This window comes from Cryptomeria japonica, chromosome 10, assembly GCF_030272615.1.
Source record: "Cryptomeria japonica chromosome 10, Sugi_1.0, whole genome shotgun sequence".
Classification (NCBI taxonomy): Eukaryota; Viridiplantae; Streptophyta; class Pinopsida; order Cupressales; family Cupressaceae; genus Cryptomeria; species Cryptomeria japonica.
Window position 1 is genome coordinate 65,193,290 of NC_081414.1, and position 22,393 is coordinate 65,215,682.

General features: G+C 37.1%; 1 long non-coding RNA gene across 1 annotated transcript; it reads left to right on the forward strand.

Annotated features, from left to right (window-relative positions):
- The first annotated feature begins 218 nt into the window (after positions 1-218).
- On the forward strand, positions 219-4,696 carry LOC131033231 (uncharacterized). Its single transcript, XR_009103579.2, has 2 exons — positions 219-498; positions 4,353-4,696. It is a non-coding gene; the product is annotated as an uncharacterized LOC131033231 (long non-coding RNA).
- The last annotated feature ends 17,697 nt before the right edge of the window (positions 4,697-22,393 follow it).

Sequence of the window (22,393 nt, forward strand, 5' to 3'; positions counted from 1 at the left end):
TTCTTAAAAAACAATTTTTTTTATTATTCTATTTCAATCATTTATTAATTATTTTAATATCTCATAATATTATTTAAATTTAACATATATATATATTTAGAATATAAATATACTAGTATAATAATTATTAAAAATTTCATAAATCTATTTAATATATTAATTTATAAATTATTATTTTTGATTAAAAGTATAATATAAATATCTGGAGGTGTATTGCTGGCATTCTATTTAGGGAGGGCAGGTTTTCTTTTAATATTGCTAAGTTTGCCTATGTCAAATGGCATTGGGAATCTTATGTAGGTCGGTCCTTTCTCTTTTGTTTATCCAGTGCTTCTTTTCAGGTACCTATTTTCTCATATTGTAAGTCACAGAGGCTATAAAAATAATGCAACCGACGAATTTTATTGCGTTCTGATTTATAGTGCAACTCTGTTTAACCATGTTTATATAAAATATGCATGACAAAGTTGTTCAAGAGGATCATCCAACTACATCCAGGTATGTTTTTAGTTTTATTATTTCATCAATCTTCTCACTACTGGAACCTCACACACCTGACCGCTTCTGCATGGATTTCAAACAATTCAGGTGCGTTGTCTATGATTTTACTTTTTGCATGTGTGTCTACCAGAGCATTTTTAACTGTAATATCTGACCAAAATCACCCTATCATTATGCTTTGATGTATATTCATACCCTATTCCAAAGCTCCATTTTGGCACAGCCAACGAGGACACGGGCAAAAAAAAATTGGCTTTATACCTGCCGATTGCATTTGTTTGAAATTTTCTAAAGCCTTTTCAACACATCCATTTTCTGCAAATCTTGTGTTCATTGCATTCTATGAGCCAACATCTCTTTGACGCATTTTGTCAAACAGTTCCCCTGCCTTGTTTGTGCTTCCACATTTTGACTACATATCTACCAGAGCATTTCCAACCATAACATTTGAAAAATATCCACCTTTATTATACATTGATGGATGTCCATATCGTGTTCCAAATCTCCTATTTTATCACAACCAGGGAGGGCTACCAAAGGTTGTTGAATATGGCTTTGCACCTGCCAATACAATTGCTTGAAAGTTGTTGAAGCTTTTTGAACAAATCCTTTTTTTCATATCCTACAACTATTGCTAGCCATGAAAACACATTTTTTATTCAGGAATATTGCAATGATTTATCTATGCTTTGATGGATGTACATACCCCGTTTTCAAAGAATCCATTTTGACACAGACCGGGAGGATGTTGGCAAAGGTTGTATAATTTGACCTTAAACCTGCCAATTGCATTGGCTTGAAAGTTTTTAAAGCCTTTTCACCAAATATTTTAAACCACTGATCTTAATGACAAGTCTCACAAATGGGTTTCCATCAAGATTGCATATGCTATATAGAACTTGTTGTAGTCTTCATATTCTCTTCATTTACATAGAACATATAAAAGATTTTCCCTCGGTTTGTAGAGTTATTGGCATAGGCATTAAATAGGTCTTTTCCATTTTGTTGTTTTATGTTTTTCCTTTTACTTTATATAATAGTCAGTTTGACCAGAATTTGCCTGGATTCTACTTTATATAACAGTTAGTTTGACCATAATTTGCTTCTAATTATTTTATGTATCTTAAGCCCTATGCATAGCTTTGCTTAATACCTACCAAATGCTTATGGTATACAATCTTCAGGACACCATTAACAAGACAATATGATGTTTATTACAACCTGGCAAGTGAACAAATGAAATTGAGCAATACCTCATCGCCTATCTAAATGTGTAATTGAGTTTATATGAATGTCCATGGGTTCGAATAAGTTACTATGTGGAATTTCTCTATTCACCTCCACCAAACGTCTGAAGATGAAAACAGTATTGTCAAAAATGAAACAGATGATATCTACATCTTTTTACTTGAACTGAACTTTCCACGTCAACATAGGAGCTACTAATCTGTTGTCCTAAGAAATTATTGTGTGGAATTTCTTTATTCACCTCCATGAAACGTTTGCAGATATAGATGGTTTTCCCAACCGGTAAAGGTGTCATAATAGATCAATTTTCGGTAAAAATAATTTTTATTCTCTTATGAAACTTACTTAGTTTCCTGTGAGTGTGTGTTCTAAAATACTAGAGCTCCTAAAGCTTAGTATACTTTGGTTTCATCATGTAGCATAGAGCAGAAGTCATTAACAACAGATATTGCACCAGCATTAGTTGCCTTCACGCCAAAGTATGGAATTCACTATATTCTTGTCAACACATTTAGCAATAGCAAATACAGACATCAACATATTACCTTCTTTTGAGGATATTATATATAGAGGAGTCCCACGCATCACTCAATAATGCATAGAAAAGGGTTGCAGGACTGAACAAATGGATTACAATTCCTAAACACTACTTGCCAAGCTATCAATACATAATGATCAATTGCAGGTGCAATTCAGTAATGGTCACTCGTGATTAATGTACAACCTTCATCCACTAAATATCCATGTCTGCATACACATAAAATACAAGCAATTGATATGTTTCAGAGTGCTTCATTAATTCAAATATTTTTGAGAGCATCCTTGACATACCCATTTTGAGCATATCCTACAATCATTGCATTCAATGAGATAGCATCTCGTTGGGGCATTTTATCAAACAATTTACATGCCTTTTCTATGCTTGCACATTTTGCATACATGTCTACCAAAGCATCTCTAACAATAATAACTAAATAAAATTCCCCAACCATTACGTTTTGATCAATGGATATGTATCCCCTGTTCCAAAGCTCGGGGCATTTTGGCACAAGTAGGAAGGATGCTGGAAAAGGTTATGGATTTTGGCAGTTGCAACTACAACATGTGACAAAATTCTCTGATCCTTTATCATTTTATGGATGTCCATGGCCTGTTTCAAAGGCTCCCATTTTCACACAGGCATGGAAGATGCTTACAAAGGTTGTGGAATTTTGGCTTCACACCCGCCAATTGCATTTTATTGAAAGTTTCTAAAGCCATTTCAACAAATCCATTAAATCTCCAAAGATTTTCCGAGCACATGTTTTGGTTTTTGTTTCTGAAGCTATTGCTGATTCCATAACTACTTATGGTGAGTTCCCAATGGAGCTGTCACTGAGCCAGCATGTTTGAACATTTCAGTCTGTTGTTAAGCTTTACAGAGAGCATTCTTCCCTTATGATGATATTGATGATTTGCAAGATATAGAGATACTCATTTATAGTAATGATAAAGTAGCCTAAGAAATCTTTCTTGACCATTTCTGATTCTAGACTAAGAGTTTGAATTTAGATAAATAAAGCTATGGAGAAAATTTAAAACAATGAAAGATTGTCACCATTGTTATCATACAACATTGACATAAAGCCCTTAGGAATAATACTCGACTTTGGGACATGAGTTGGAGGTCCTGGAAGCAAATTATGTTGAATGCAATAATTTCAATGCTTCTTAGCTTTGGTTGCACAAAATTCAATGTTTCTTAGTAATTAAGTTCTATTTGAATCTAGAGCCTCTTCGAAAAATTTAGGACTTCGAGTAAGATATAACCATTTTGATTTATTTTTTTGCTTTGGATGATGCAAGGTTCAGATCTATTGAGAATACTATTTTTCCTTTCTTCAACTATATCCAATCTTAAATATATCTAGCAGTAATATCATATTATATAGTATCCCTAAAGATCACAGAATACCCAATATTTTTAAGGTTATTTGATATGAAAATTCATCAAACAAAGTAATCATAAAAATGTTTAAATACACCTAATTTGGCTTTTCACCCAAAGATCCATCTCTCCATCCCCCACCTCCGGGCAAGAGGAGTTATAGCCGGGCAAGATCTATCAATACATGCAAACAAACAATGTCATCGTCAGGAATGAAGATTTGGCCAATTATATGGTAAGGAATATATGTGGTTGTATCTTCCTGGTAAAGGATATTTGTGGTTGTATCTTAAATCTGAAGGTCCATTTAAAAACATTTTCTTATAATTAGGAATTCACAAGTGCTAAATGTTTCTCTAATTGTGTTTTCTTTTGCAAGTATAAATCACAATATTAATAATTCCTTTTTCTACCGACCCTTTTCTGTTTCGGTTTGTCATCTAATCTAAATGTTATATTGTTCTATTGCAGGCTTATTTTCTTTATTACCTTGCTTCATAGTTTTAAAGCATTTCCTTTCATATATTCAGACTGCTTACAAGAATTTCTACCAAGAATTTCGACCTTCTATATTGCATGCTTCAGCAATTAAGGATATCAGCTCTCACAATTCATACTGTTTCTTTATATACAATCCTTGAACCTTATATTCTCTTTAAAAAAATCATTTTTGTAGGTCAATCATGGAAAGGGAGGACATATCAATCATGGAAAGGGAGAAGATATTGACGATTGTATTTCAACATCAGAGGCTTTTGACACATGTTTTTAAAAAATGTTCTTAATTTGTACATCCTTAACCATCTACTGGGATGATAAGTACGACACTCACAGACTTGTCGTTTCATACTGCAACATACCCGATATATCAGATCATAATGTCTATGTTCATCATCCCATTGTGATGAAAGAAACTGATGCTCTTTCTGAATATTTATAAAGGCTTGCACTACTACTAGGATAAACCATTGTTTCTTTTATTTATGATAAAAAACAAATACAGCCGAACATGTTTTCTTCCACATTTAATTTCTGCATGTTGTCTTGTTGTTTATTAAATTTCAAATATTAAAGAGTTGAAGACATATGTTTTGACCTAACATAGGTTAGTTCATAAGATAATTACTATTAAATAAAAGGCTATCGTGGATGAGACAATGAGTAGGCACAATGTGGAAGCAAGAAAGACACATAACTCATTTATCACTCCTAATTTATATATAAAAACTAAAAAATAGTAAACAATTAGTTAAAAATTAATTCCAATAAAATTGAATACATGGGGGGCCCACTTAGGAGAAAAGTTCTGTTGTACTCCTAACGGTACATTTCTTCCCTTATTGTGCGTTTAAATAAGAGGAAAGAGCATTATAAGGCGGAATATCTTAATTTAGTTAAGTAGGCGGTGGAATGTCATAGAGACATACATACGTGTGGGCACAAGTGCAATTAAGAGGAGAAGACCAGCTGTTTCGTGGGATCCACGAAACGCATTATATGTTGGTTGAAAGAAATTTAAAAGCTATATGTTGGTTGAAAGAAATTTAAAAGCATTTTAAAAATTTGTGGGAGAAATCTGGTGACACCCACCTAATCTAGTTTGCACCGCCGTCAATTTTGCAATAAACAACTGTGATTGACTAACACGTCGCTATCACATTGTACAAATGGTCCGTTTTGGAGACAGAATAAACAAAACCTATCGACTATATATATATATTTTCTATTATATTTTATTGTGTTTAAGAATTTTCTATTTATAATATTGATTTTGTTTTTCTTTGAAGAATTGTTTTTATTTAAGTAACACTAATATTTAATTTAATTTAATTTATTTTATATTTTTTTAAGAAGTTTTTTTTTTTTTTTTGATCGATAAAAGGATGAAGCCAAAGAATTTTTATTACTTAAAAAATAATTACAATTATACCTCCATTCAGTTTGGGCACTGATAGGAAAGATTGGAGGAAAGAAAACCTCTGATCTAGTCCAGATCTATTAATGGATCAGAAAATATACAAGATTTAAGTTACAATAATGAGGATGATGTAGGTCTCATCGGATCCATGTCTCAGATGGTCTTGAAGAGGGTGTGTGAAAATCCATCGCATTAATTTGAGCAGTAGACTACCCTTCTCTATGGGTGATCCCCTCTCTTGTGGGCGACAGCTCTCTCTATACCGAAAATAATTAAGTGGAGCAGGCCCTAACACCTAAGCTACACAAAATACTCGTGACATCTCTTAGCATGATGTTAGAAAAACAAATATAGATCCAACTGCTAAACTAAATTTCACAACCGATCATACCTGTCAGGATAATCACCCTGTTATATCACAAAATCTCAAGATGTTAGCCACAAAGAAATTCCAGAAACATAACGTGTGGTCAGTGCTCAAAAAACCATCGAAGAGGGTTATGGATAAGCTCAATATTCAATCATGAAACAGTCTTCCAGAACTAATTCTGAATCATGAAACGGGGTGAGTTGCCATCCATCATAGATTTAAATTCAAACACAGAGCCTACCCCACCATAATTGTTTAAAAATGGAAATGCTTAAGGAAAATGAAAAACTTCCAGAAAGATCCAAATCCTATTGAACTAGCGAGCATTAAAGATCACATATGAGCTAATACTGAGGATGGTTAAGGAGAAGTTGAATTTGAATGAGTATATATATACACACACACACACACACACACACACACGTCTGTATATCTTTAAATACTTGAAGAGCAGAAATTTATGTATATATATAAACATATATACATATATATCTATATATAAATATGAGTATATAGATATATGTCTATATACATTCAGTATATATAAATCTATATTACGGCCATAAAAGGCCTATAAAACCTGAAATTAACTGAATCCAATCATTCACAGAGAAGTAGATGTAGCATAACATAAACATATTTATAAAACACTAGAACATAGATCTCGTAGCTAAGTATAAACATCCAAAAGTATTTTTAGCCTGTAACTTCTGAAAAGGAGGTCGGGATAAAAAGGAGTTCATCGAAGACAAAAAAGCATACCACCAAAAAAGAACAACCTAAACATTAAGAACCCGACATGTAGAAACCTGGAGGCTTGTCATCCCGAAGGAGCCTCAGCCTTTCTTGCCTTTCTTGTGAGGAAGCTTGGAGCCGAAGCTCTTTGGTTTTGCTGTTGGAGGGTCTCCAAGGGAGGGAGGGATTGGCACGTTATCCGGGATAACCGTGATATTCTCCGCCTCAAGATAGTTAATCAATCATTTATCTCGGGGGTTTTTTTTGACTTGTAGAATCAATGAGAGGAAGAGGATGTTTTTTCTTCTGACAGGGCGATAGGCTTCAAAGGCCACAGGGTCCTCTATCATCACGATGGGGAATCGAGGAACTGGGTTGTTCTTTCTAATAAGAATATCATAATCTCGAGGTTTAGGAACCGTAAGTTCCTCATCTATGTTGATCATTACCCTTTCTAATTCGCCCAGGATGTCTTTTTTGAAGACCTTTTTGCATAGCTTCACCACTATATCTCTGTCTTTCTCTAAATGCATAGCAATGGCTAGAAACATTGCTGCAATGTCAGGGTTCGCTCTAGTCCGGTCCTCATTCATGATGAAGTCATTCCCTAGAGTTTTCATCACAACACCTGTGATCAACGGGTTCTGTTGGGCAAGAATGCCTTTCATTCTATCTTCCTTAATCTCACCAACAAAGGTCATCTGGCGTTTCAGCCCTAGAAGCCTAAGAGGGGTATCCATCGCAGCTCAAATTAGAAATGACCAGGAAGACCAGCTTGGCATTCTAAATAGAGCTTGCAATTTAATGCTTCATAATGAGTAGCTAAGCTAGTTGAAGATCGAAGGGTGTGAGATACAAGGAATGCGATCTCTGAGGATCATGGCCATAATTACCACCGCCTTTAGCCTTCAAGCTGAGGCTACTTCATCTTTCAAATCACTGAGGGAACGTCACCTCGACTTTACTAGGGGGCCGTCAATGAGGATTTGATCAAGGAGGAGAAGCTGACGTATGATGTCTGGCCCGAGACATTTCATACGACTACTGAGGCTCGCTAAATTTAGATGATCTCTAGGAAAATGGTGGAGAGGATAGCTAGGTGAATTTTAATCCTAGTAGAAAGCAATATCTATATGAATAGTAATACCTATATATCCATGACTACATATTTCTGAGTAGCGGAATATGCAGGCAAGTTTATATACCTATGCCTATCCCTATATGGTATTGCCTCCTACTAGTCTTAAAACTTATCCTTTCCATGTCGGTAAATCAGGATGAGAGAACCACAATACTATATGAAGCTTAGACGGAGAATGGTTTTATACATGAATCTCAAAAAATAAGAGTAAATGAGTCCTACGCATATATATATATATATATATATATATATATATATATATATATATATATATATATATATATATATATATATACATGAATATACGAAAAAATCATAATTAATCCTTTAAATAAACCTATATATATATATATATTCAGAGTTAATCCTATAAATACACCTGGATCTATATGTATATATATATATATTTACATATATGTATATATGGGTATATATATATATATATGTGTATATGTATATACATATATAAATCTATATGTGTTTGAATATATATATCCAGGTGAATATATATATGTATAAATACACAGATATAAATCTGCGAATATATTCAGACTTGATCCTATAAATAGACCTAATTGATGGTATGTCAATATAAGTGAGAATTAGAGTGTGGATGTATATATATATATATATATATATATATATATATATATATATATAGGGTCTATTGAGGGGGAAAATAAGGAGGGACTAAAATTTAAATGTTGATCATTTTAAAGGGATGGAAGGAAGTGACATGCTAGCGAGCTCTAAGCGAGAATAACAGGATGTCATATTGGGAGTAGTGGCCTTAGATGGGGTCTGAGGAGAGGTTGATGCCATCCGCTCCCATGTTGGCCAACTCATCCGCTATTTTGTTGCCTTCCCTATAGATATGATTGACCGTGAACCTTTCAGATCCTCTATATAAATCAATAGCCTTCGACAGCAAAGTGTTTAGTCTCCAGTTGGGCGTGCTGCCTTTTCTGAGAGCATTGACAATAATAGTCGAATCCCCTTCAATATCCAGATTTTTAACTCCTAATTTCCTACATAGGTGCAGCCCTTCCACCAGGGCCATCAGTTCCGCCCAGTTGTTGGTTTTGATGCCTACATGGGAAGCTAGGTTGGCAATTTCTTTGCTTTCCCAGTTGTGGACAGAGCATCTTGTACCTGCAATTCCTGGATTGCCACGGGGTGCCCCATCAAAGTTTAACTTAACCCATCCTTCGCCTCAAGGAAGCCATCTGCATTCAGCTATTTTCCAAAGACTTTCTTTAGGGCCATCCCCCACAAAGGGAGGGAAAGATAAGCCCCCCAATATCTTTTCATCTTTTCATCCCAGTAGGTTATTGTGGCATTCTTTTTTATGCCAGATGATATCTGGTTGTTCATGAGCTTAATGGTAGTAGACTCAATTCTGTTGATAACCCTGTGAACCTCAAGTTTATCATTTCTGAAGAGATGTCCATTTCTTTCCTTCCACAACTCCCACTTCTTTCCTTCCACAACTCCCACATAATGGAAGATGGGAGAGATATCCATAATCCTTCAAAGAGATAGCCTCGTCTAAGGAGAGGCCAAGCTTTGAGAATCCCAGAGATGGTATGGGGGAAGGCAACAGACCACTCTAATTTCTTAGTGAACCAGACCCAACATTGCTGAGCAAAAGGGAAATTGAGGAGGAGATGGTTGGTGTCTTCTTCATCTGCCTCACAGAGAGGACATCTACTAGGTCCCTCATACCCTATTCTCCTAAATTTATCCTCAATTAAGAGCTTGTTCTAGATAACAAGCTAGGAGAAGACTCCAGCCTTAGGTAGGCAGTACCTATCCCAACAAAGTTTCAGGGGTAGCTCAGATTTTGGTCTTATTTGAGCTTTGGAGATATGAGAGTACCTATACTTGGAATTGTATTCCCCACTTAAGGAGCCGTCCCATACAAGCTTATCCTTATGATGTCCAAAGGCTATGTTCCTTGACCTAAGAATTGCCACGAGTTTACTTTTATCCCCTGCCAGAATATCCTCATTATCCCTATCGATCCACTGCTACCCAACCCCTTCCAATGAAGGGGAGATATAGTTTTTTAACAGGGAGCCTCCATGCGATTCAAGGAGGATATGGGTAGCTCCAAAGTCATAAATATTCTCAATAGCCTTATACCCACTCCATGAATCAGTCCAAAAAAGGGCTTCATCCCTGGACCCTAGGTTACAAGTAAGTTTGTCTGAAAGAATACTTTTGTATTCCAGCAAGAAATTCCATAAGCGGGAACCTCTGGGAGGGTTGGTTTCTCTAAAGATTTGGATAGGGTTGCCTCCATTAAGGTACTTATGGTGCAATAGCCTTGCCCATTTGAGATGGGGGTTTCTGAACATTCTCCAAACCAACTTGGCTCCCAGGGCTCTCCCTTGATCACAGAGGTTTTTAATGCCAGCCCCTCCTTCCTCTTTAGGTTTGCATATCTTGTCCCAAGACAGGAGTGATAATTTCCTATCTTCATTGGCCCCTTGCCAAAAGAATGTTCTGAGATGCTTGTTAAGTTCAGCCTGTTTGTTAGAAGATAGATTTTGACAGGAGAGCAGGTAAATGGGCATAGCTGACAGAACCAATTTAACCAAGGTTGCCCTGCCTGCAGATGACAACCATCTTCCTTTCCAGGTGTTAATCCTAGATTTGATTTTATCCACCAAATTGTCCCACAATTTTGAAGATCTCCTTCCCTTATCAAGGGGGATGCCTAGATATTTGTAGGGGAGGAACCCCTGCTTGATCTCAAGGACTTTACAGATCTCCTCCCCTAATGTAGGGTCTATGTTGAACATAAAAACTCCCGACTTCTCCAAATTGAGCTCTTGACCCGAAGCTAACATATAGGAATTGAGGATGCCTTTGAAGGTGCTCGCCTCCCTGGTACTTCCTTGACCCAAAAACATCGTATCATCAACAAATTGCTGGTGGGTAAAGGAGGGTAGACCACTGGTAATGGGAATACCTTGGATCCCTCCCTCCTCTTTAGCCTTTGAGATGGATCTCCCAAGGGCTTCTGCCATGATGATGAAGAGGAAAGGGGACATGGGATCACCTTGCCTAAGCCCTCTCAAGCTACTAAGGAAATCCTCTAGAGTGCCATTAACCATAATAGAGAATTTAGGGGTGGAGATGCATTCGAAAATTAGGTTGATCCAAGATTTGGAGAAGCCAAATGCCTTCAAGCATTTACATAAGAAGCACCAATCAACTTTGTCATAAGCTTTACTTATATCCAATTTGACTAGCATGCTTGGGGCATTATTAAGCTGGATCGAATGGATGGCTTCTTGGGCAATTATTACCCCATCATAGATTGATCTATCCGCTACAAAGCTAGTTTATTCTTCGCTAATGATGAGAGGGAGAAGATTCTGAAGTCTAGCTGCTAGAGTTTTGGTTAGGAGTTTATACAGGGTGTTGCATAGGGCTATAGGTCTGAAGTCATTGAAGCTATCTGGTTTCTCTTTTTTGGGGATTAGAGCTAGGAAGGTATTGTTGATCTCCTTGAGAATCTTCCCTAAGTTCCTAACACCCTCTAAGGCTTATGTGATCTCTGTCCCCATAAAACCCAACATTTTTGGAAAAATCTTGTAGGGAAGCCATCTGGGCCCGGGGCTTTGTCTAGATTCATCTTCATAAGGGCGGATTTAACCTCCTCAGAGAATTTCTTTAGAAGGCATTTATTATTCTCATCATTAATGAGTTTTGGAAGATTCCTGATAATATTGAGTTGGCCTCTTAGGTTGGAGCCATCAGTATTGTTTAGGATATTATCAAAGAACCTTACGACTTCTAAGGCGATATCGGCCGGTTCAGACAGGATGGAGCCTTGACAATTCTTTATACTAGAGATTCAATTAACCCATCTCCTCTGCTTGGTACTATTGTGGAAGAACTTGGTGTTGTGGTCCCTATATATGGTGAAAATGGATAACAATAATAACAATATTGAAAGGCTAAATGAATTCAACCACAAAACCCTAGCCTAACAACAACAAAGATCCACCATAACATATGAAGATTACCTAAGACAATGCAAATCAAATGAAATCACAAAGATTATACCATCACATGTCCAATAGGGTTTGGATCTCCATTCTTCCTATCTCCATTGATCTTGCTTGATATATTTGCTCTCAGATTTTATGTGCACAAGAGCTCAACAAAGAACCGAATGTGGTTGCAAGTAGGATCGCATATGCCAAGTAGTCAATTGATCAAGTAGTTAGAATGATTGATTAGGGTTTGATAATGAAGGAAGTATCTCCTTATATAGAAGACACTATATGAAATGGAGGGATAAGATTGAGAGGTGAAAAGGAGGTCGGCTATGATTAGAGAGTAGGTAAAAGAAATAATAAAATAATGAAAGGGGTAAGTAGTATATGAATTAAGAGATGAATGACATGTGTCATGGGTAGAAAAGGTTAATGAATTAATTAAATAAATAAAGATTTATTTAATTAATAGAAGAATTAAGCTAAGATAATTAAATAAATAATATTTATTTAATTAGACTGGACAATTTTGGGTGTCTACATTTCGCCCCTCTTTGAGACAATGAGGCTTGTCGTGTTGTTTCAAAGAAGATAAGATGAACTGATACAAAGTTGCCCCAAGATGGGAATGATATGCCCCCTCGAGAGATTGGATGAAAATGTCTGAAAAGATTGCAGACAATCTCTCGATAAGAAAGAGAGGCTAGAATGGACAGACCGGATAAAGTGACAGAGTCACGGTATAATGAAGACTGACACAAGAGACTAGGGCAGTCTATAAGATAGACTACGAGGGGAAAACATCCTCATTGTCATCCACACATCCAAGAGATCAGAGTGTAGAGAGAGAATAGAGCAGCAACAGTCAGCAGTGATGGCATTGGTTCATAGATTCGACCGCGTTTGCCGATTCCAGAGGCCAGTAGAGGCAGGAGAGCCAGTAAGTACCACAAAACCTCCTTGTACTTTGATGCATTTATTGTTGTCATTAATGCATGATAGGTAGTGTAATAAATGCGCGTTTATGTCTTCTAGGCCAAATCAACAGTTCTGTGATGAACATACGCTGTCGATTGGATAAGCTGTTGAGAGGATACACTCAAGTAGGTCCTCTAGGGAATACTAGGATAACAAATAGGGCTAGGATTGACAATTCTGTGATAGAACATACGTTGCCAATTAGGAAACTACTCAAGAGGATTCACTCAAGCAGAGGCCCTAGGATAGGATAGATCAAGGCACTTTGTGATGAATAGTGAGTACCAAGATATAGTACTTTGCGATGAACAGGGAGTACTAAAATATGAGCAACACTTTGTGATGAACAGTGAGTGCAAATGTGAGCAGCACTTTGTGATGAACAGGGAGTGCCAAACACGTAGTACTTTGTGATGAACAGGGAGTACCACTAGGATAGAAGCAACACTTTGTGATGAACAGTGAGTGTCACTAGGACTGAGATGATTGATTTGTGTGACTGCAGGAGTATCTACCTATGCTGGAGTCACGGGAGAGATTCTCATCGACTCAGAGGTTGCGACCTAAGTTGACAACCGAGGACCGAGCTACGATTGAGGCTATGGGATTGAGACATATTCTGTATGTGCCTGAGTTTCGAGCGAACATGGGATTGCTGACTGCACTGGAAAAGAGGTGGCACTTTGAGACTTGCACTTTTCATTTGCTGATGGGGGAGATGACAGTCACCCTGGAGGATGTATATAGGATTATGCAGATACCGATTGATGGGGAGTTGATTCCGTGCGATCGAGACAGAGATAGGGATGCCCTTAGACGAGTGTTATAGGATCCGGGACTGGAGATGAGGGTGGGACACGTGACATGGGATACCATGACATGGATAGGATTAGCACTACCAATAGTGTTGGCAGGAGTTATCAGTGGGTTCCTCTGTCCGAATAGGGCGACACGAGGGGTGGCTGCAGAGGACACAGGGGCCAGGAGAGATGATCTTGGGGTGAGTCCTTCTAGGGCTCAGACTCTGTTAAGGCCAATTGGCTTTAAGGGAGGGAATTCATCATAGCCATAGATGGCTCCCTATGTATCAGTATTGTACCATTTTTGTATGATGATGTAGACACATATGGGTGATTGTAGCCATATGATTTTGACATCATTGTATCATGACACTTTATATATATATATATATATATATATATATATATGAGATGATTCATCTTTGCGGAAGCTATATGCATGTGTACCTATGTGATGAGATGTTCTTATGTGATGCTTATGATATGGATGCAAATATATACATAATGAAATGCAATATTTTTGTTCTTTTATGTTTTATATGTTACGCTAATGCAAATGTGAATGTATGTAATGCAAATGAATATGATAATGCAAATGTAAATTGTGCTAACAGGTGTTGTGTGCAGGATGTGATGCAGTTGTGATATCTATATGTATGTATGAAATGCTTATATGTGGTAATGCAAATGTTTTTGGTATGTCATTATACTCAGTCATGTGATAGCAGGCTATGCGGACTCGAGAAGGATGATGGAAGTCAATCAAGAAAGGAGGATGGAAGACAGAAGATATGAAATTGAAAGAGCTTCTTGTGCGTTATCATCATTGAGCTTTATTATGGCAAGTAGGTTATGACAATCGAGGCATATGTTCGACCCAGAAAGTCATTGTACCTGTTTGTATGGAGATAAGGTAGTCACAAACAAGGAATGTCCCAATTCACACTAGACTCACAGTGTCCTCATATCCTTGGACAAGTCATAGCATTACTAAAAGACAATCCACAGACAGCAAATACAAATAGGTGACGATACCCCATCCTCGCCTTTCTAGTCAAAGGCATCCTGGAGATAGAATCTCTAGTCAGAGACATCCTGAAAAAGCTAAAAGACATGTCACCAAAAGATAAAATCAAAAGAAAACCAAGACTCGACACCAACATCCACTATAGTCCTCAAATTTAGTGTCTCTTGTCACTTGTATAAGTCTTATTTGATTGTGGTCATAATGTTTACTTTCACAGAAATGATAGATAGCACTGAACCATAATGTTGTCTGAGTCTGTTGAAAGATTTGATTTGTTGAAGCCCATTGTTGCTGTTGTGTCTCATCTAAAACTGAATGAATCCATGAAACTGATACTTTATTGTGGAGAAGATGAAACTTTATTGTGGATCTATGATGCAAATGTTGCTTTATTGCGGATTGTGCGTGGATAGACTGAAGGAAGCTGGAAGAAACTGTACTCCTCGAAACATGTGATGTTCTCAGTTCCACATCCATCACTAGACGTAGGATTTGCCTTAGCCACAGATAGGATCTGATTTATTATGGATGGAAAGGGAGGTAAAAAGGGAGGTTTATTATGAATGGCTAACCAATCTTGGGTAGATCAATAACAAGCCATGATGGGAATGGGTAAGTTTATTATGGATGAATTGGTCATGAGTGTGTGCAAAGTGAAGTGATGAAATGGAATCCTGAAGGAGGGAGGAGCAATGTCTCTACACATGGCGCTGATGACCCAGTTTTCACCATGGTACTTGCCCAGGGTGCCACCGAAGTGGTTTTCACCGTTGGACGAAATTATTTCTCTTTACTTTTTTCGATTTTTCAATGTTTTTTTGTGTCACAAGGCGCCTGTTTGCCAGGTTTTCACCAAGTAACGATTTTTTTTTTTATAATTTTTTTTGTATTTTTTGAATTTTTTTGATTTTTTTGTATTTTTGAATTAGGATACTCTGAAGAGCTATGTGTAAAACCTGCAAAGGTGCATGTTGTTGATAGGATCCTCCAAAGGTTCACCTTCTATAGTTGAGAGCTGATATGCCCCAGATCCATATGCTGTTGTAATGATGTAAGGACCAAACCAATTTGGTTCGAACTTGCCCTTCTTCTCTCTGCCTTGCTGATTTTTGGGGTTTTCTCTGAGAACTAAGTCACCCACCTCAAATGTGTGAGGCTTGACTTTATGATTGTAATTGCATTGTTCCTTGAGCGAATGATGTGTAGCTTGAGTGACCGTCTTCCTTGATAAAGGAACTGAGATAGAATTACTAGTGTGTGGATTACACAGGCCCGTATGCATGTCACCTAAAGAAGTTTTGGCATCCCTGATAACAAAGTCCCTTGAGGAAGCTCCATTAAAGGTCCATGATGTATCGCCAAAAGAGAATGGATGTATGGAACAAGTGGATGAGGGATGAAGGCTTATGATTGTGAAAAGAAGTGAAAGTAGGATAGCATGATGGAGACTTAGGATCAACAAGTATGCTTTTTTACTTGAAATTTTAGAACTTTTGCCCCCAGTTATTTTGATATTAGAGGAGATCAACTCTTTCTCTTTTTCCTTCATAGGATTTTTATCCTTAAATTTGATTTTGATTTGGACTAAAGGACTTTTCTTTATTTTTGACTTTTAGATTTTTCTTTTCAAAGCTTAATTTTTGATCCCCAATGAGTAAGGGCTTTTGTAATTCTTGTTGATCCAAGTTTGGAAGTGGAGTGGAAATGGAAGGAGTGGATGAAATGGTAAGGCTATGTGAGTTCTCAAGAGGGCTGGCGATACGCTCAATAGATTCTTTGTTGGAACCATTCTTAGGACTATTGATATCAAGAGTTGCTTGCACCACTGGAGGAGATTTGCATTCAGACTCAGTAGCCACAACACTAGGTGGTTCACACCCAATTCCTTGGCATTGCAAATTGTTTGTAGGTTGTTCCTGTCGACTGAATACCTTAGGAGATAGTGGGAGTTGATCAACATGAAAGATATACTCACCACATCCCATGTCTTTAATCTTTAACTTTTCTTTTAGCTCTGTTTTCTTTGATGTAGAAGCTTTTAAGGATTCTGGATCAACATATGTTGATGAAGGAATAGCTTCTCGATTGACTGGTATTGTTATTTCTGATCTAGGTTGTAGATTGTTGCAATATATGAATGGATTTGGATCCGCTTTGACGGTCACTTCAACTCCATTGTGTGGAAACTTGATACATCAATGATATGTAGAAGGGACTGCGCTCATCTCATGAATCCATGGACGTCCCAAGAGTATGTTGTATGTGAGATCTAGATCTAGGACTTGACAAACCACATCCTTTGTAACTGGCCCAACTCTGAGAGGTAAGGTGACTGTGCCCTTGGATGAACGCTCTTCATCATCATATGCTTTGATGGTAATTTTGTTTGTAGAATTCACAACTTTATCAGAATATCCCAATTGTTTAATAGTGCTCAATGTACAAATGTTCAGACTTGCTCCTCCATCTATTAGGACTCGTTTTATTCGATGTTTGTGTATGAAGGCTTCAATGTGTAAAGGTGCATTATGTGGCTGATTTGCGAAGGTGTCATCGGCTTCTGTGAATGTAAGGGAGTGTGGAATGGAAAGGTATCCCACCATGGCTTGAAACTGGTCCACGTTCAGATCAGTAGGAACAGGAGTGTCTCTCAAAATTTTGTCAAGAATGGCTTTATGTGCGGGGGATATGTGTAAGAGCTCAAGTATGGAGATGAGCGTGGGTGTCTTCCCTAACTGTTCTACAAGGTCATACTTAGGTTTGGTTGATGAGGAAGCGGTGTTTTTAGCTGGAGCACCTTGCAAAGTGAATTTACCTCGGTGGGTTGTAACATGACATTCAGAGGTAGGTTTGGAAGAAGATCCAACGCCTTTCAGAACGATCTTGGGTCTCTAGGTAGAATTCTCAGGGGTTTTGTCCTTGATGATTATGGTAGAGACATAATTGTCCATCGAGATGTGATTGATGGTTGAATCATAGTTATAAGATGCTCTGGTATAGTTGGTTTGGTCATATGTGGCTGCAGCTTTTCCCTTGTCATGCTTTGGGAATGGCTCCTTAAACATTTCATGTTCTTGATTGGATGAGTGTCCTTCAATCTCAATGTCACCTCTATCAATGAGATCTTGTATGATGTTCTTCAGTCGATGGCAATTTCTTGTCTTGTGGCCCTTGCTTTTATGAAATTCACAATACTCATCATCATTCCACCAATTTGGTCTGACCTTTGGCTCATATGGAGGTAGATCTAGAATTGTTATTATCTTGTTTGCCACTAGCTTCTTGAAAACTGATTCTAGTGGTTCTCCCAATGGGGTGTACTTCTTTTGTGACTTTGTTTGAGTATTCACTTGATCGTTTGTAGAGCTTGATCCAGAAAAAATGATTTTAGGTCACATTGTATTGGCATCAATAACACCATCATTGACTGTGTTCTTGTTTTTATTCCAAAATCTTGGCTTGTCTTTTTCTTTAAAGTCATCTTTGTTTTCCTTGAATATCTTAATGACTCCTTGTTCAATTAGGACCTTCTCTGTTGCTAAGCCTTTTTCAATGACGTCCTTGAAGGTGGACAAACAAGCTTTCCTTAAGTCATAACCAATCTCTTTGTTAACATTTTGGGTGAACATCTCTACCATTTGTTTTTGTGGAATTTCACAAGAGCATTTGCTAGCTAGATTCCTCCATCTTTGTAAAAATGATGCAAAAGACTCTCCCTCTTTTTGCTTGGTGTTGCACAAAGTAGTGACTGATATGTCTGTCTCTATGTTGTAGGAGAAATGTTGAATAAATGCCTCTGCTAGATCACCCCATGACTTAATACTAGGTGGGAGTTGGTAGAACCATTCCATAGCTTGATCACCTAGGCTTTGTGGGAATAATCTCATCAAATATGTCTCTTCTGAAGCTACCTCAATGCAAGCTGTGAAAAATTGTCTTATGTGTGCCTTAGGATCCTCTTTTCCTCTATACTTATCAAATTTAGGCATTACAAAGTGTGTAGGAAAAGGAGGCATTAGAATGCTCTTGTCAAATGGATAAGGACATATGTCTCTCATTGTGTATGTTGGATTCGGTATATTTATGTCCTCCATTTTCTTTTGTAAGTCCCTGATTTGTTGCTCCAAATTGCTCTTAGGTGGAGATCGACTTCTTGGACCATACCCCATGCTTGAGGCACCAATTGGAGGAGGAGCATGTTGCATATATGGATGATATTGATCATACACATGTTCATATGGAGGAGGTCTATAGTGATGCTGCATATATGGACCACTTGGTATAGATTCATGTTGAGGAATGAAATATCTATTTGTCCATGTTTACCATACTCTACAGGCATGTCATGTTCTAATGTGTTACCCCCAAATTTGACACGGAGTTTCCTTGTGTCCAAATTTTGAGCATGCCTTTGAATATCCAATTGCTTTGGTGGTTGATCCTTAGCATTGATATGTGATTGAGCATATTTCTCTGCATAAAACTTCCATAATGGTCTGCGAAGGTGAGTATCATATGCTTGACCATGTGTGTATGGGACCTCTGGTTTTTGAAACAAAGATGATGGTGATTCAGGTACCATATGTGGTCCTCTATTGCCTCCACTATTAGGCCTCCTTTGATCCATGTTGGAGTGAGGTTGTTGCAAAGGTCGATTTTCCATTATTTGAGATTTGTCAAAATCATGAGGTATCTTGGCTCCATTTTGTGCCATCACTTGTAAGAAGTATTGTCTTTCCCTCCTCATTATTTCCTCAACCAATCGATTGAAACAGGGATCCATAATGGATTCTTCCACATCTGCTGAATGTACTAAAAAGTTGTCCATATCATCATTGTGTGTATCATTGTTGTTTGTAGTGTCCATGTTCTCAACATTTGGAATGTTTCTATAGGCATCCATGTCAAGTAATGTAGTATGATCAGAATTGAAAAAGATATCATTGTCATACTCATAAGAACTCATGTTTGCGGACTCTTGAGCCTCTTTAGTTTCTTTCCAAGATTTTTGAAGACGGGTTTGAACCATGAACTAGGTATTGACCGAGATGTGTGAGACTAGATGAAAATGGAAGAAGTATGGAAGACCAAGGGTTGGATGGAATGTAAATGAATCTGAAGTGTACTTGCAATGTCCAAAGTGTAAGACCAAGTATGTATGTAGTAGAGTAGGTGTGACTTCCAAAGAGAGGATAGTTTCTCTTGATGAGGTAAGTTGACCTTGACTCTAAGTAAGACCAAATGAGACTCAAAGGTGATAGACCTTGATGAGGGACCACTTAGCAAAGTGTTGTTGTATGTAGTGTGTTGACAAAGTATGATGAGGACAAGCAAGTGACCTTTTGACTCAAGTTTAGACAAATGTAAATTTAATGCAAGATGTAAAGCAATGATGGACTTTGTGAGACCCAAAGACAAGTTGAATGCTAGATGAAAACCTGGAGAAACAACCTAGGAAGCTCAAGAATTTCGAAACTGATTGCTCTTGTTTGCTGGACTGTAAAATTTTTCCAATTTGTGAAGTTGTTGATTGTGACCAAATCTGAATGTTTGACTGTTTTTCGTGACAAGAGGACACAATGTTGATGAGGACTCAATGTTTGCAAGTGTTTAGACTCAAAATGACTCCAAGAAAAGTGTGTTGTTTGATGTAAAAAATGTTTTGCATACACTTGAAGACATAAAAGACACAATGTTTTGTTGTTTGGTCTTGAATGTTTTGAATGTTTAAAATAAGTCAAGCACAATTCTTATGGCTGGCCAAGACAATAGTTGTTGATCCCACATGAGGTTTTACCCCCAAGGCTACGCTATTCAGAGCGGATACTTAGATGCTTGACCTCACTGGCTCCACCATCGGCACTCACTTCTCGGGTTAGCCAAGTATCAGTCCCCACGAAAACTCCCCGTGGCGAACTTTGTATCTCTACTAAGAACCGTATGTGTGTGGGCCGCTACCAGAGGTCCGACCTCCTACCTCAACAACTAGAAGGATTTTGGCTTCTAAAATAAAAAGGTGCTAGTAAGGGCATCCGCTCGTGTGGCCATACATGTGGCACTTTCAGCTCTGTAAATACAGAAGGCTCCCAGCCGGTAGGGGTTACGCCCTACAACTGATCAAATAAATTTGATCAAACGGGTTTATGGGGAGACATAGTGTCGGTATGAACTAATCAGCACACGTTATCCATAGTTTTCACCATGAATACAGTTGTTTATAGTGGTTCGGAAGAGGTGGGTTTTCCTCGCTACCACTTGGGTCATTCTCTTCTCACTAGTAGTCCTAATGACCACACGGGAAGACAGGCCCTCTAAAGATTAAACAAAAAGAGCCTATTGCTCAAGACACAAAAGACAATGATTCAATTTTAGTGCACCAATTGAAGTGTTTGCTAGTCTACGAAAACAAGGCACACAATAAAAATCCAAAAACCCTTGCCAAGGACCTGCAACAAAGATTTATTAGTAGTTTGGATTGTTTGAAATAATCACCCCTTCCTGCAAGCACACAAGTTAGGTAAATTTTAGATCCAAAAGACTTTGTGAAATAGGGGCCTTTAACAATGCATTTTGTTGACCAATTCAAAGATATGATTCATCATAAAAAAAGACCACCTGTAAAATTTCAAGAGATTTCCAGAAATGTAAGAAAATCCAAAACATTTGCTAATTTGCTCCAAAAATTAATTTTTTATGAAAAATCATAAAAAATTCATATAAAATGCAAAATCGATCCAAAAAATTTGAAATTTTTACTGGAGAGTTCTGATGGTCTTCCAAACTTGCATAAAAAAATTTCTACAACAAATCCAAGCAATTTGTGAGATATGAGTAAAATAATGCAAAACCCTAATTTTCAAAGATCTGATTTTTGAGAATAATTTTGCATCAAATTTAAAATCACAAAGAACAGATCCTGTGTATAATTCTAAAATATTTCTAAAAATGTAAGAAAATCCGAAAAATTTGCTAATTTTCTCTCAAAATTAATTTTTTATGAAAAATCATAAAAAATTCATATAAATTGACAAATTGATCCAAAAAATCTGAAATTTTTAATGAATTCTTCTGATACTTTTCCTAACTTGTACAAAAAATTTGATGTCAAAATTCGAAGCCGTTTGTGAGATCTGATCAAAATAAGGAAAAACCCTAATTTTTAAAGATCCGGTTTTTAGGGAAATATTTTGCATCAAAATTAAAATCACAAAGAAAAGATCCTGTGTATAATTATGAGAGATTTCCAAAAATGTAAGAAAATCCAAAAAATGCTCTCATTTGCTCTCAAAATTAATTTTTTATGAAAAATCATAAAAAATTCATAGAAAACAAAAATGTGCTCCAAAAATTTTGAATTTTGGATTGAGAGCTCCTGATACTTTCTTCAACCTGCAAAAAACATTTGGTGCAAAATTTCTTAGCCGTTTGTGAGATATGATCGAATCTCTCCAAGATCTTGATTTTGTGTCCAAAACCCTAGTTGCACAAGGTTATTCTCCAAATTGTTTTACAAAATAGCAATATAGGGTTAGAAAAATCTGCAAAAAACACAGATCTAAGAAAAATCCATGTCCCACGGGGCATGCCAAAATGTATATGGTGAAAATGGATAACAATAATAACAATATTGAAAGGCTAAATGAATTCAACCACAAAACCCTAGCCTAACAACAACAAAGATCCACCATAACATATGAAGATTACATAAGACAATGCAAATCAAATGAAATTACAA